This window comes from Mirounga angustirostris, unplaced genomic scaffold (genome assembly GCF_029215605.1).
Source record: "Mirounga angustirostris isolate CCGP_5_RB_7025 unplaced genomic scaffold, mMirAng1.0.hap1 SCAF_1, whole genome shotgun sequence".
Lineage (NCBI taxonomy): Eukaryota > Metazoa > Chordata > Mammalia > Carnivora > Phocidae > Mirounga > Mirounga angustirostris.
In genome coordinates, this window is record NW_026991709.1 from 93,930,545 (window position 1) to 93,947,681 (window position 17,137).

The following is a 17,137-nucleotide window of genomic DNA, read 5'->3' on the forward strand; positions in this document are numbered from 1 at the left end:
TTACTTACCTGGACTATTGTTGCAAGAGCCTCCTGATCATTTGCCCCAACTCTGCCCTCTCTGCTACATCCCAAGTGTCTTCCACTCCACCATCCCATGGCTCTCCAGTTGTGTACAGCATTCATGATAGCTAATGTTCACACATACAAGCCAAATTTCAAATTTCTTCTATTTAATATGTATATAAAAACAGCTCAAACACTCTTCCCAGCACTCCATTTATATATTTGATGGCGGTAGCAGGGAATTTCTCCTGGCCACTTCTTGCTCTGCTTTCCCTTTGAATTTACAATCTCACTCCTGTCATTTGACTGTTCTTTCTTTCCCAAAGGAGGAGCATTGCCTCTTCTCCTATGTTTCACCAAAGCAAAACTTTCCTTTGCCCCTGCGCTCTGTCACTTCTTCTCCCTAGGGCTCCCTCTGAAAATTAGATTTCTCTTGCTTCATAGAATAGAGAAATTGAGGTCTTCACTCTTTACTGGATTCCTTCGGGCATATAGATTAAAAGACTCATTACCTTGCTCTACTAAACAAAGGGTTCTCCACTTTGGATCCCGTCTCTGGAGGACTGATGAATAGGTGGGGGTTGAAAAATTCAGTTTCTTGGGTTCTACCATCCCAGTAATTGGAAGGGAATAGTATATAGAAGTATTCCCATTGATAAGACTTAAGTAAACTGGAAACTGGTACATTCAGATTTTTGTTTTAAATAACACTTTCTCTGGGTCCATTTTTTATGTTAAACATGTATGTGTGACTAAATCAAAAAGAAAGAAATTATAGGGAAGTATAGCAAATAAATGGACAGGACTTTCTGGGGCATGGTTTTTATTTATTTACTTATTTATTTAATATTTTTTCTTATTTATTTGACAGAGAGAAAGAGGGAGAGAGAGCGAGCACAAGCAGGGGGAGAGGCAGGCAGAAGGAGAAGCAGGCTCCCCGCTGAGCAGAGAATCTGATGCAGGGTTCGAACCCAGGACCCTGGGATCATGACCTGAGCCGAAGGCAGACGCTTAACTGACTGAGCCACCAGGTGCCCCTGGGGCATGGTTTTTATAAGAGCATTTAAAAATATGTAGTTAATAATGTCAATGACTTAAAGCTGTTATTACAAAGAAAAATACATTTAATATAAATATATTTAATATATTTAAAGGGCTGGTAAGCCCCATTTTATTTGAAAATTGATTTAATATTTGTTTTTTTAAAGATTTTATTTATTTATCTCAGTGAGTGAGAGAGAGAACAGAAGTGGGGGAACAGCAGAGGGAAAGGGAGAAGCAGACTCCCCACTGAGCAGGGAGCCCAATGCGGGGACTCAATCCCAGGACCCCAGGATCATGACCGCAGCTGAAGGCAGACGCTTAACCAACTGAGCCATCCAGGCGCCCCTGATTTAATATTTTAAAATAAATTGATTCTTTAGACTTCTAGCATAAATAAAAAATGGCATAAATAAGACATTGAGCCTGTATCATTGAAAAACAAGCACAGATATTTTGTTTTGAAAAAGTGCTATATATTAACATGCTAATATTTTAAAATATATATATATACTATGTGTGCAAGGGAAATTCACTGCAGCAGCATTGCTTAGAATAGTAGAAATGGAAAGTAGAAATGGAAAAAGTGTTCTTAATGTTAAATGAAAAATAAAAATGTTTCGGAACAAAAAATGTATATTTTTATGTTTAATATTTAAAAATCACTTTGTCGGGGCACCTGGGTGGCTCAGTTGGTTAAGGGTCTGACTCTGGGTTTCAGCTCCATTCATGATCTCAGGGTCATGAGATTGAGCCCCGCATTGGGCTACACCCTCAGCACAGAGTCGGCTTGTCCCTTTCCCTCCCACTCTGCTCCCCCCAATACCCATGCTCTCTTTCTCAAATAAATACATAAAAATCTTAAAAAATATATAAAAAACATAAATAAAAATCACTTTGTCTTTTTTTTTTAAAGATTTTATTTATTTATTTGGCAGAGACACAGCAAGAGAGGGAACACAAGCAGGGGGAGTGGGAGAGGGAGAAGCAGGCTTCCCGCTGAGCAGGGAGCCCGATGTGGGGCTCGATCCCAGGACCCTGGGATCATGACCTGAGCCGAAGGCAGATGCTTAATGTCTGAGCCACCCAGGTGCTCTTCACTGTCTTTTTAACTGAAATGGTAATTATTTTGTCATTTCAAACACAAATGTTAGCAGTACCAATCTCATTCAGATACCAGATACTCACAATTTCTTTTACCCTATTAGTCCGGGTTCAGTGCACAAAAGAGAAACTAATCTAGGTATTTTAATAAGAAAGGAACTCAATTAGGGGAATTAGATGTTTCCAACATCCTTGAAAGACTGGAGGAGCAGGTTCAAGTCTGAGGCTGCCTGAATGACTGCCAGAACTGTGCAGCATAGACCAGTTAGGGAAATCTACCCTTGGGGAGTCAGGAATCCAGAATTAGCAACACTGAGCTCAAGAACCTACCAGGATAACTGTGACCCAGCTGTCAGAAAGCCAGGATCAGAAGCTATTGCCAGCACGGCTACAACAGCCTCTTAACTCCCACACTCAAGACTGGACACTAGAAAAACCCTGTGTCTCCATGACCTTACTTTGCCAGCAGAGTAAAGGCCAGTGTACCAGGAAGATGGCCTCCTCATTACTTTTGTCCTGATCTCCTGCCAGTGCATTGAATTAGAACCAGAATTCTAATTGTAAGGGAGTCGGGAAATGAACACTTTAGCTTTCCTCTTATACTGTGTGCTAGTTGACCACGTGCAACCATTATCTTCTTCTTTAGAATCACCTAGTTCATGTCTACCTTTCCTCCTTCATCTTTGATAAGGTGAGACTTGCGGGGTCGTGGAGTGCAAGGGCCAGGAAAGAAATCTCGAGACGTTTTAGGGTATAACTTAGTAAATTTACTGAAGCAGCACAGAGACAGGACCCATGGGCAGAAAGGGCTGCACTTCTGCTGTATGAAGCTGATGGTTACATGCTTAGTGCTCAAGGGGGAGGGAATGTGCAGGAGTATTAGATCATAAATAACTTCTTTGAATTTCTATTCATAAAACTACTTTTGCAAGATTTCTCTGGTGCTTATCATTCAGTTTGATTTTGACCATCAGTGAGATATACAGGCAGTCATGAGACGCTTTAAGAATGTAGCAACCAAAAAAAAAAAAAAAAAGAATGTAGCAACCACTGTGTATTTGATCCTTATCAAAACTATGCAAGCTATAGGTCAGCCTTCTGGGTGAAAGGTGAACATTTTTCTGCTCCTATCCCTCATCAAGACTACATTTCTCCTCCTACTCCCCCATCCTGCCTGTGCACTTTCACACTCACATGTTTCCCATTTTTTCCCCCTTCCCACTTACCATATCCTTCAAGAATCAGTTAACACGTCACCTCCACAGTGAAACCTTCCCTGAATTAATCCTTCAGCAGACTTAATTGTGTCTTTCTCTGGCTCTTATAACATTTCGTGTACTCATTGCTATAGTATATAAATTTACATTATTTGTTGTTTTTCTTTCTACCAGACTGTGAAACACTCAGACTGTTCTCAATGTCTAATCCAGTGCCTGGTTCAGAGTGAATAGATGTCAATGGAGTAGATGACAAATGATGAGAATGACAGGTCCTTATTCTCTGGAGCTTTAGTAAATGAGAGGAATATTCTTATAAGGCAGACAAAATTATGTTGGGAAGTCTTCATTATATCTCAAGGCTTCTACTATCTCTATAGTCCTCTTGAAATTTAAAAGGAAATCAATTTAATAAGAAGCTCCCCTAGATTAGGTTGAGGAGGCACTTTTCCATACAAGAAGAGAGAATCTATCTATCAGTCATTTTTCCCAGTTTCCTGTGAGTGTAGTCTTATCTGAGAAAAGAGACATGTGAGGATCTACCCTTTCAACCTACCTCCAACCTAGCAATCTGAGAGGAAATACAGGGTTTGACAAAGCTAAATGCCTCAGATTAAAGCCTTTTGGACACGGAAAGGCAGCTAAACCTCAGAGGTTATTAGTATACCTAGAACTTGTTTTTTGTGCAAACCCAACATCTATGAGGACTGGAAGAGAGGAGAGGATTGGCAATAAAGAACAGAAGTCCAACTGGCACAAAATTCATGGAATGGAAGTGAGGAGGGCCAAGAAAACCAGGGCTCCTAGACCAGGAGAGCCTGGACATTGGGATAAAAATCCTAACCTTTTCCTTTCTTATGTTGGCCTCAGATAATTTTCTGACAGCTCTTGTGCTTGAGTACTAGTTCAATAATGCTGATTTCTCTGAAATAAAAAGAACAGGCCAGTAAATCTTATAGATTGGATATTTTAACTTTTATTTTTTTTTGTTTTTTAAAGATTTTATTTATTTATTTGACAGAGAGCACACAAGCAGGGGGAGCAGAGGGAGAGGGAGAAGCAGGCTCCTTGCTGAGCAGGGAGCCCAATGTGGGGCTCGATCCCAGGACCCTGGGATCATGACCTGAGCCAAAGGCAGACGTTTAACAACTGAGCCACCCAGGTGCCCTGGGTATTTTAAGTTTTAGGTAGTTATCTAAATAACTTGGTGGAGGCTGTGGTAATTATGGGTCTAACCCCAAATTAAAGCTACAAGCTATTCAATTATTTTTCCTTGTATATTTATGTAGGCAACTGTTACTATGTGACATGTAAGATATTTTGCTTCCCATGGCTCCAATTATTGTTATCTTTTTTCTACAGGTTGCCCCTAAGTTATGCAGCCTCTCCCTTGCCCCCCAAAAGAACTCATTGCATTTGAAGTGATATATTTCAAGGTACACAGCAAAAAAAGTACTAGGTTCCTTTCCTAAGCTATACGTTGTAAGGAAAGGGATATGGGGAGGGGTCTTCATTTTTTAATCTGCCAGTTGGGAAAATGTCCTCTTCTATCCACCTTCCACCCAGGAATTGCTGATCTGTAGGTCAGTGTATTTAGAATTCTACTGTCATAATAAAACAATTCCCACCTGAGGTCTATTCATATTGTTGGACAGACCTGAATTACCTAAGAAATTTCACATACAACTGCTATTCTGATATTCAAGTTTTGGTAATAAAATAAATGCTAAAAGCTTAGAGTATGCTTAAGAAATGCCTGAATAACTCCACACCTGACTAATCAAAGGAGACTTGTCTTAAATTCAAGAGTGAAGTTATTTCTTTTAATTAACATGTATATTTTTATTTTGTCCAAAAACCAATATTGTAATAAGTGAATTTTGCTCCACCATGGTGTTTAAAATTTATTTAAAATTTTTTTCAACAATCCATTTTGAAATACTTTCAGACATATGAAAAGTTGCAAAAAAAAAATGATATGAAGAATTACCATATACTTGTCATCCAGCTTACAAATGTCAAAATTTTATGTAACCACAGTACCATTTTCAAAGCAGGAAATTAATTTGACAGAATACTACCTAGGAATCTACAGACCTTATTCACATTTTGTCATGTCCTACTAATGTATCTTTTTTCTGCTCAGGATCCAATCCAAGATCGTGCACTTCATTTAGCTTTCATGGTTCATTAGTCTTTAATCTTAAGAAAAATAAAATCCTCAGTTTTTCTTTGTCTTTCATGACTTTGACTCTTTGAAGAGGACTGGCCAGTTAGAATGTTGCTCAATTTGGGTTTTTCTGATATTTCCTCATGATTACGTTCAGGTTATACATTTTGAGCAAGAATGTCACAGAAATGACACTGCCTCTCAGTGCATCCTATCAGGAAGAACGGAGTCGATGTGTCCTATCACTGGTGATGCTAATTTTGATCACTTAGTTAAGGTGTCATCTACCAGCTGCCATTCCACCACTGGAAAGTTACTGTCTTCCCTTTGAAATTTATAAGCATCTAGTGAGGTGATACTTTGTTGTTGTTGTTTTATTATCCATTTGCCAGAGAGAGAAAGAGAGTGTATGAGCACAAGCAGGGGGAGCGGCAGGCAGAGGGAGAAGCAGGCTCCCCTCTGAGCAAGGAGTCAGATGCGGGACTGTATCCCAGGACCCTGGGATCATGACCTGAGCTGAAGGCAGATGCTTAACCGACTGAGCCACCAGGTGTCCTGAAGGAGGTGATACTTTGAAACTACATAAATATTTTGCTTTTCATCATACTTTTGACAACTTATTTTAGGGTCCATTAATTATTTCTACCTGAAATAATTATTACTATTATGTTTGCCAAACAGTGATTTTCTATTTCCCTCATTCCCTCTACATTTATTAATTGGGATACTATACTGTAGGGAATAATTTATTTATTTATTTAGTTAGTTAGTTAGCGATCAGTTTGGCTTGAGTCTCTGAGACCATCACTTAGGAATGGTCTGTGAATGAGACAACACAGTACTATGTTCTCTATTCCACCCCATAACAACTACTTCTTTTGTGCTATTTGTGCAGTTGTGTTGTGGGGGGAGGGTCTGGAAAAGAGCTCATGTGTTTTTGTGGGGAAGACCTAGAGAACATCTCTCATTATGAATCTATTTGCATCCACTCATCTACATCGAAGCCAGACATCTTTGCAAGAAAAAGACTTTGAACTCTGTGAAAGCATGTACAACATGTGTGATGGACTGGCAGGGTCCTCCCAGGAGCCAGAATTTTAGAAGGAATAATGTGCAGCATGAGAGCAATGGGAGCACCTTACAAGAGAAGAAGGAGCCTGGTCAGGGAAGTCAGACCCAGTAACAAAGCTTCAGAGGGGCTGGGGATTTTAGATCATTGTTGTAGAACTTACCTCAACATGGACCTCTGGCAGTAGGTATGACCCTTGGCAAAAGATGTTTAATGTATTCATTAAAGTAACTGTGAAACTAAGTGCACAAACACTTTGGATCCACGCAACCTTACCGTGGGGCCCAGTGCTGCTGTTCCTGAGTGTCACCCAGAGGGAATATTCTCCTTCTCCAAAGAATATTCTCCTTCTCACTTTGTGAGATCGACATTTGGACCTCTCCCGTCAAGGACAACTTTTCGATTCCAACTCCACCAGACCAGCGACCCGACTCTAGCTCAGTAACACTAGAGGTAGCTCTAGGCATTGTTGAGTTTCTGCTTCACCAGGATCCAGGGGGCAGCCTTGGGTGCAGGGGCAGTTTCAGTTCTGGGTGTCACTTCTACGGAACCATTAGCCCCCGAGGTTGCAATCCTAGTCGAACTCACCAGAATGGCAATAAATGGGCATTACTGACACATGGACACATGGAAGATCCCCGAGGATTCTAGCAAATTTCCAGAAAAAAGGACACTTAAAAATTGGGCCTCTTATAGAGAGTTGAGCAAGTGGGAGTGGGTATAATTGAGATTCAGATATTAATATCAATTGGGCTTCATTTGTACCTGTTGTCTTAAGATAATAAGGCATCAGGATCTAGGGTTAGAACAATAATCTACCCTAGTTTGCTTGGTCTTCAGAGCACACATATTAGCTATTTCCAACCCATGAAACAAGCAGATCTTCATGAAACATTATCCTCCTGTTGCAAATGAGTAATAGTAATTGTGTCATCCTTATTCAGATCATTTTCTTCTATGTGACTTTAATTGTGCTAATCCAACATCTTGATGATGAACTTTAAAAAATGTATAAAGTAACCCAGAGGCAATTATGGCTACTATGCAGCTGAGTGCTCACCTACCAGAAAAATCTAACATGGGATAAGGCATGTACAGTCATGACTGAAAACCTTTATCTTTCAGCAGCTTGGAAAAGTCCAGAGACAAAGTAGAGAATCTGAGGAACGAGTTCCAAAAGAACATGAGATTTGCCATTTTGTGAGCAGGCTGGGTGTCTTCTCTTGCTTTTCTAGATCTCCATTCCACCCTTCTCCATTACTTTGTGATAAGGAGGCTAATCAGTGGTCTCCCTCCCATTCAGGCTTCTGGGCCCATTCAGAAGAGTGCTGGCAGGAGATTGGAGGGAGGGTAGAGAGGGTCAGGTTGCTTAGTCTGCCAGTTCTCTTCCCTGCTGGGAGGCAGTGGTCTGACTGTGTCCTTGGCTGAAGATCACAGCTCTTGCTAGGTGGCCCTCTCCATTCAAATCTCTCAGTTGGGGTTCTGGAAACAGTTCCTTCCCCTTGGCCCTTCAGGCTTAGGCATAAGGTAGGCTCCAGTTGCTACTAGACTGAGGACACAGACAGAGAGCTCTCTAGGAAGAAGAGTATCAAGAGGGAGGCAACAATGGATGCCGTTGGGTGGGCTGGCTTGATGAAGGAATACTGGGGTATTTCTCCTCCTCTTAAAGAGGTAGAATGAACAGGTTCCTCCAGTAGACATTTTTGATACTTCCTATACGGCAAGTGTTACCAATGAAAACTATACTGATATTTTTCACCTATCACACTAGCAAAGATCAGAAGTTTTAATAAAACAGTTGGCAAGAGTGTGGGGCAATAGGCACTTACCCATTGCTGGCAACAGTGCAATATTCTGTTACATTAAAAAAAAAAAAAAAGCCAAGTGCAGTATTTTAATGCTTTCATAAAAAGGGGATAAAAAATATATGTATGGGCGCCTGGGTGGCTCAGTTGGTTAAGCAACTGCCTTCGGCTCAGGTCATGATCCCAGGGTCCTGGGATCGAGTCCCACATCGGGCTCCCAGCTCAGTGGGGAGCCTGCTTCTCCCTCTGACCCTCTCCTCTCTCATGCTGTTTCTCTCTCGCTTGCTCTCTAATAAATAAATAAATAAAATCTTAAAAAATATATATATGTACATTTTTGCTTGTTATGGGAGGGTGATTAATAGCTGGAAGACAGGACTGGAGCAGAGGTTTTTTACTGTATACCTTCTTGAGCCATGTGACCCTATGCACTAATTTTTTTTTAACCATAAAATTCAAACTCTGAAATACTTAATTCAAAATCAAGGTTTTGTTTTAAAACTTAGGATAAAGAGGGGTGCCTGGGTGGCTCAGTTGGTTAAGCATCCAACTCTTGATTTTGGCTCAGGTCATGATCTCAGGGTTGTGAGATCAAGCCCTGCATTGGGATCTGCGCTGGGAATGGAGCCTGCTTGAGATTCTCCCTCTCCCTCTGCCCCTGCCCCTGTTTGTGCATTCTCTCTCTCTCAAATGAATGAATGAATGAATGAATGAATGAATGAATGAATGAATAAATAAATAAATAAATAAATATTTAAGATAAAGAATAACAATAAAATGCAAGAATTCTTGTGAAGATTCAAACACTTTCCATGAATATGAAAATTTTTTATTTAAATATAGTTTGTTTCAATTATCCTGTTTGGGGATGGTATGTCAGTTAGGGTGCTCTATGATGCAACTGCTGTACCTCTCTGTTCCCAAATACTTCCTAAATGCTGGCTCCTCTTGCTGAATTTGGATAACGGAGAGACTGAGGAAGGCCAGGAGCACTGCAGTAAATGATTTTAACCAAGGACAGCAAAACATACACCAGGTTTCATTTTTTGAAATTAAAAGACTTTCACTGTACACACAATATTTCTAATAATACTATAATGTCAAAGTTCAAGAACAAGATAACATAAAGTATGCTTAAACCTTTCCCGTTGTTTCAAGAACTTTGTTTTTCCCTGCATACAATGTAGAGTTGCCCTCATTAAACTTAAATGCTTCTGTGAGATTTAACACAGCTGACCTCTTAAAAAAAAAAAAAAATCGTTTCCACTTTCTAAGCTAAAGAAAGATTTTAAAAATGTTTTGTCTCTCATTTATCTCTTCCTTGGGTAACCAATGAGTGCGTCCCTGTTGTTCCAAGCTGTTCCAATGACAGCAGTTTGGCCCTTATTTAGCATAGACAGGTATAACAAGTAATGTGACCGTGAGAATTAGTGCAAAGCGCTTGATGTCCAAGAGGTGGCAGATGGGGTAAGATAGGGCCACGTGGATACAGGAACAATGCCCTCCCTGTTCATGCTCTCATTCAGCCAGGGCTTCCCAGAAGCTGCAGCTTTGGGAGAGACTCCAGAGCACTGAGGACACTTCAGCCTGGGGCTTGAGAACACTAGCGCACGGCCCACCTGGCTCTTTGAAGAACTCACACAGCATATCTTAGTCAATTCTTAAAACTGAAAATAACTTTTTTCCTTATTCCAAAAGTAATGCATGTTCGGTATGCAGAATGCAGAAATTTAAAATTAACCCCTGCCCTCAAACAGGGGGTGGGAGGGAGTAGCCCTTAATTACCCCCCATTCCCTGGCACCCAACGCGCGCCCCCCCCTTTCTTGGTTAACATTTTGGTGTATATTCAAAGTCTGCTCACTCCTCTCCCAGTCTCTCTAGGATCTTATTTTAAATATTCTTTTGAGTTTCTTTACACATTATTAATTTTATTCATCTTTCATTTCTCGCAGACCCTAACACAATCCTCCCTGAGTAGGTATTCAGTGAAAGGATAAATAAGTGAATGTCCAAAACTGCTTCTTTTTTTTCCCCATATACTACTGGAATTAATATAGCAACTGCTGCACCACATCTGTTCCCACGTGCCTGCCAGAGGAAAACCAGGGACTGGCATTTATCTGAAACCATCAAGAAACCACAGTATTTACTAACTCCCTCAGAAAATCCCTCCTTAGAAGGAGTACTTCACAGGGTGCCTGAGTGGCTCAGTTGGTTAAGCGGCTGCCTTCGGCTCAGGTCATGATCCCAGGCTCCTGGGATCGAGCCCCACATGGAGCTCCCTGCTCTGTAGGAAGCCTGATTCTCCCTCTCCCATTCCCCCTGCTTATGTTCCTTCTCTGGCTGTGTCTCTCTGTCAAATAAATAAATAAAATCTTTAAAAAAAAAAAAAGAGTACTTCACAAGTGGAGAAGTCCTTAATTTGGAGCTAGAAGATCTGACTTTGAATTCCAACTGGGTCATTGTATTTCTCGTTTTACTTCTTTTAAACCTCCACCTTCTAGTCTGTGAAATGAAGACATTGGCCTATAGGGTCCCTAGCAGTTAATATCCTATGATCTATCAACCATCTACTTGCGTTTCTATGCAAACATACACACACGTATGTGTATAAATATGTTTTATTTTTTAGTGAAGAAAGGGGCCAGAAACTAACCTTTGAGGTACTGGTATGACAGATTCTGGTTTTGTTTACTTATTTTCTAAAAACTGAAAATCTTTTTTAAAAAATATTTTATTTATTTATTTGAGAGAGAAAGAGTGAGTGAGAGAGAAGGAACAGGAGGAGGGGGAGGGGCAGAGGGAGAGGCAGACTCCCTGCTGTGCAGGGAGCCCAAAGTGGGGGCTCTGTCCCAGAGGAACTCCAGGATCATGACCTGAGCCAAAGGCAGACCCTTAACCAACTGAGCCACCCAGGCACCCCTAAAAACTGAAAATCTTATAGGAAATAGGCCTATAAACACTTTCCATGGCTGGGGCGGCTGGAAGGCTCAGTTGGTAGAGCATGCAACTCTTGATCTTGGGGTAGTGAGTTCAAGTCCCACGTTGGGGGTAGAGTTTACTCAAAACAAAACAAAATAAAACAAAACCAAAAAACCCACTTTCCATGGCTAAGTTGGGAAAACTGAAAGCATGAAAACTAACAAAGAAAAACAGAACAATAAAAACATCTATGTGTGTGGCTTTTACTAAATTTTAGTTCAATTCTCAGATGAATGTTATAACTTTGTCTGAGGCTCCCTCTCATGTTTCATGGCTTTACACTCTGTTGTGTCATTTCCGAAATATCTGCCTCCCCCCACCCCATTCCCAAGGTTACAAGCAGAGAACAGCTCTTCACCAATCTGTGAGTGATGAGCTCTGTTTGGCAAAGGAACTTAACAACTGAAGCAAAGAAATCCTGACATCAAAACAGGTTGAGACAGGAAAATGATTAGTAACACAAGTGTCTGGGTGAAGAGAGTAGGAACCATCACTCTATTCTTTCTGGCCCATCAAGCTTGGAGTCATTTTTAAACCCCACACTCATTCCCGGAGAGCATTTAAGAAATGAGATGTTTCCAACATGATCTGGGCTATGCTGGGGTCTCCTTCATGTCCGTGCCTCTTCACCTGCCTAAGTGGAGAGTAGGTGAAGTGTGGGGGAGAGGGGAGATTGAGGAGAACCATGCTGGGAAAACCCTGCTCCTGAAAGTTTGTCTACTCAAGTGCACCAAGGCTTTGGAACTCACGACCTCCAGTGTCTGCTTTTTCCAAATGACCAATCAGAACAGATTTGTCCATTCCCAATCTGACTGGAATGCACCCAATTCTTACTCATTTCCTTTAGCTTGGGACATTTTGCCCCTCTGCTCATAGCACTGAGTGCCAGGCCTAGTCTGAAGTGTTGTCTTTGATCCCTGAGGTCTAGGCCAGGTCTTGCTGATCCAGTTATCACTAATGTGGCCACCAAATGGGATGTGGGCTTAACACCTGGGCCCTTCTGTTCCTGCGGTGGTGGGGGGCCAGTGCTGCTTCCAGTGGGCCTAGGAAAGCAGTCCTCTGTCTTCAGCTACACCTACAGCTGTTCCTCCTCCTCCTACTTCTTTTGTTTTCTAATTCGAAATTTTAAAAAATATTTAATTAATTTATTTATTTAGAGAGAGAGGGCATGCATGCAGGGGAAGAGGGGACAGAGGGAGGAGGAGAGAGAGAATCTCAAGCAGACTCCCTGCTGAGCATGGACCCAATGCAGGGCTTGATCTCATGACCCCAAGATCATGACCAGAACCAAAATCAAGAGTTGGACGCTTAACTGACTGAGCCACCCAGGCACCCCTTTTATCCTAAAATTTAAAACAAAGCCTTGATTTTGAATTAAATATTTCAGAGATAATAATCATAAGAAGTAACCCAATCAGACCACTCATTTTGGAAAATTCTCCATAAGGAAAACTATGCTTAGAATCTGTTCTGTGGATGCCATTTGCCCAAAGTGCTGGTCAGTGTAGACAAAGGCTGGTGAATAATGATTTTTTATGCCTCTGGCATGGGAACAGTTATCAGGCCAGAAATAAGGAATTTTTTTCATATGCTCCCAGCCTTTTATGGATTTGTCCTTGGGGTGGCTAATGTTTATCTTAGGTACGACCTATACAATCAGATGTTGGCTGATTCATTCTGATTCTTGTGCTGTGAATCCTTATTTGCTTGTTCACTTAAATGAGTGGTTTTAATGGCAAACCATTGATGTTAATATAAAGTACTAAGAATCAACAGATTTAGGAAAAGCAGTGTTAAAAGGTTCTAAGCCTGTTAGATGACCTAGTGATTCCAATCTCATGAGACTGTGAACCAACCACCTGTTCATCTAATTTATAAAAAAAAAACGAACAAAACCCCAAAACCTAACATGGAGAAAATTGCTTTCTGATGTTTGAATAAAGTTATTTCTATTTATTCAGTGTCTGGGGACCTAAATGTGTATCTGAAAAGAAGATGTTGCCTTTTTTCAAAAGAAATCTGCAATTGGAGTCTTAAAAATATCAGCGGAACTGTTTTCAACTATAATTTATCAAATGTACCAATGCTTTTTGTAAACACTGGTAATTTCTGTCATGTAGGTGAAAAAACACTGCAGCAGGGTTCTGTTATCAAGGCAAAGCTCAGCGCTGTATTTGGCATAACTCCAGCAAATATTGTGCTTTCTTCATAGAACTGGTTGGATTAGTCATACAACGTCAAAAAACAGGTTGACAGTTAAGCATACTATCTGCCTGGCCCATATAGAGAGCGCTGAAATTTCAGGTTTCCACAGAACACTTTGCAGTGTTCAGAGAACAGTTGAATGGCATTGCTAGTTTGATTCAAGGCAGTTGGCAGCACAGCCTACCTTAGGGAAGAAACAGGCTTCTGATGTACAACATGCACAGAAACTTTGCCTTATAGATTCTGCACAATGTGTCCAGTTAAATTCATCAAATAGCTCTACAACAGTATGGAATAAAGACTTAGAAATGCTTAAAACAGCATTTGAGGACCCAGATAAGGAGAGAGAAGCAGCAGAATGGATTGCAGACACAGAAGGAAGGCTGTTTCAGTTCCACATGATAAATATAGCTCATAGATTCTGCATTCCTGTGTGTGTGTGTGTGTGTGTGTGTGTGAAGAGGCCTGTTTCCTAGAGGAAAGAGGAGATTCTGATCCTGTCTCCCTGGAGTTATTTCCTCAAGACATCGGGACAGTGAGTGGGAGACTACTTGAGGTGACCACTATAGGAAGATGGAACAATTTAGAAGAAATGTTAACAGGAAATGCTCAGGAGTGAGGTAGCCTGAATTTGGAATGGGTGGGCTGGTGGCCTAAGGAATTTAGAGTCAAGAGTCAGAACAAAGGATGCTGTCTGTCAGGCTGGTCCCTAGGATAGGGAGGGACATCCCTCCACAGAGTGAAATGGGTGAGACTTCTGAGAACTGAGATTCTCACAGTCAGCAAAACTCTTTGGGGTGAGTTTGCTTATATGGGAAAGGCAGAGCCAAAACTCAGAGCCCTTGAATTCAGCTGTGGAATGATTTCAGTAGGAAGAAGTGCTGGGAAAAGGGGAGGGGCCATGAGCCAAAGATGGATGTGCATCTGCCAGGCACTATCCCAGTGGCATTCATCTTCCCTGGCCATGTGACTACAAAGATTGAATCCAAATTAGTGGGTTCCCCAAACTCAGTGCTTGTCAACTGTGAAGCAAGACACTGCATGTGCAGGCCTCCTCTAGACCCATCTTTGTTACTCCTGTGGCACTTGAGAGCAAGGGAAACCAACACAAATATGCTAAGGTTTGGGTTGCTTGTTGTGTCATGTGTAATAAATACTCTGACTCAAGAGTCTTGAGTATTCTGCCAGCCTCCATAAAATACTAAGTGGGTAATTTATTAGGTTGTAGTTAAAGTAAAATCAAATACCAGATCCAACATATATCATTTTAGCCATACATATTTCAGTATACATTTCTAAAAGATGAGAACTCTTTAAAAAAGAGATAAGTTCTAGAGATCTGCTATATAACATTATGTCCATTGTTAACAATATTATATTGTGCACTTCAAATTTTGTTAAAATGAACAATTTTACTTTCAATGTTCTTACCACAATGAAAAAAACCTTCCTAATATTATTATCACATCTAAAAAAAGGTAATCATTCTTTAATAGTACCGGATATCTCCGATTTTATTCAAATTTCCCCAATTGTTTAATTTTTTTTTTTTTCAGTGCATTCAATAGGCATCCAAATAATTGTATTGGGTGATTTGAATCTTAAATTTTTTGTGGATATATATAACAAAATTTACAATTTAAACCATTTTTTAGAAGATTTTATTTATTTATTTGACAGAGAGAGACACAGCAAGAGAGGGAACACAAGCAGGGGAGTGGGAGAGGGAGAAGCAGGCCTCCCACGGAGCAGGGAGCCAGATGCAGGGCTCAATGCCAGGAGCCTGGGATCATGACCTGAGCCGAAGGCAGATGCTTAAAGACTGAGCCACCCAGGCACCCCCAATTTAAACCGTTTTTAAGTGTACAATTAAGTGACATTAATTACATTCATAATGTTGTGTAACCATCATCACTACCTGTTTCCAAAATGTTTACACCTGGGTGATTTGAATCTTTACCATCTTTGAATCTATTGATTTTCCTTTTTCCTCTCTCTGTTTTTCTTTTCTTTTTTTTTTTAAGATTTTATTTATTTATATGACAGAGAGAGCAAGAGAGCACAAGCTAGGGGAACAGTAGGAGGGTGAGGGATAAGCAGGCTCCCCGCCAAGCAGGGAGCCCGATGCGGGGCTCGATCCCAGGACCCTGGGATCATGACCTGAGCCGAAGGCAGACGCTTAACCATCTGAGCCACCCAGTCGCCCCTCTCTCTCCGTTTTTCTTTGCAATTTGTCTGTGGAAGAAAATCAGGTCATTTCTACTACACAGTTACTAAATAGTTTCTACTGTGCAGTTTCCCACAGCTTGGATTTTGCTATTTTCCTAACTGTTTCATGGACTTCCATAAGGAGGCATGTAATGTCTGGTTGTTTCTTTTTTTGTGATGTTAGCAGCCATTCATGATCATCATCTAGATCCTCTATTTTTCAGGGGTGCAAAATGATGATATTCAAATTCTATTTTTGCTTTTTAATAGCTGTAATACTTTGGTAGGGGAAACAGTTGCAAAGTATTCCATTGTATGGGTGTTTATTCAATCTGTCTAAACAGAATATTTCATAAGTCAAAGATCTTATTTAGCAAACACAGTTTCACTGTGACTGGTTTTCAAACATAGGAGATGTCTTTTGGTTGCTGTCCTTTGTTATATTTCCAAAAAGGGTACAGAGTATGCTCAAGACTAAAGGAGTATTTGCAGAAAAGTTAAACACTATTTCTATATGATAACCTGAGTGAAATTTTCATCCCCCAATATAATTTCTGTGTCTAAAGTGGATCTGTTGTTAAAAAGTACCCTGGAGGGGAGCCTGGGTGGCTCAGTCATTAAGCTCTGCCTTCGGCTCAGGTCATGATCCCAGGGTCCTGGGATGAAGTCCCACATCGGCTCCCTGCTCCGTGGGAAACCAGCTTCTCCCTCTCTCACTCCCCCTGCTTGTGTTCCCTCTCTCGCCCTGTTTCTCTCTGTCAAATAAATAAATAAATAAATCTTAAAAAAAAAAAAAAAGTACTTGGAGTTAAACATCTGGAAAGAAAGTAACCTGAGTATGGACAAGCAACTCCGGCCTTCTTTTCTTCCACAGAAGAGTGCAAGGAGCTGGGGACCACCTCCCTCACCTGTGTCCTCTGCTTCTTTTTTTATGCAGGGATCTAAGATTAAGCACAGTGCTTTTTTTGGCGATAGTACATGCCAGGAAGGCGTATCAGAACACTTTCTCTAGAACAACATTGAGACACATCTGTTCAAGTGAATCAGTTACCAACTCAGCTGACTCATTTAGCGGGGATAAAAAATTCAAAACCATCATATGGATTGAACCACGTGATCCCTTTGCCACTAAAAATATTAATTAAGCTTTCCTTTTTATCCCCAACCATAACATCTGTTAACTCACATTTGGTATCCTGCGAAACTTCTGTACACTGAGAATCGTAGCAGTTGAAAGGTCATATGACAAAACTTCTTAAAACTTTGAAACTTGGAGGGATTATTTCTCTTTTTCTCTTTCTCTCTCTCCTCAGTCTCTCTGTCTCTCTCT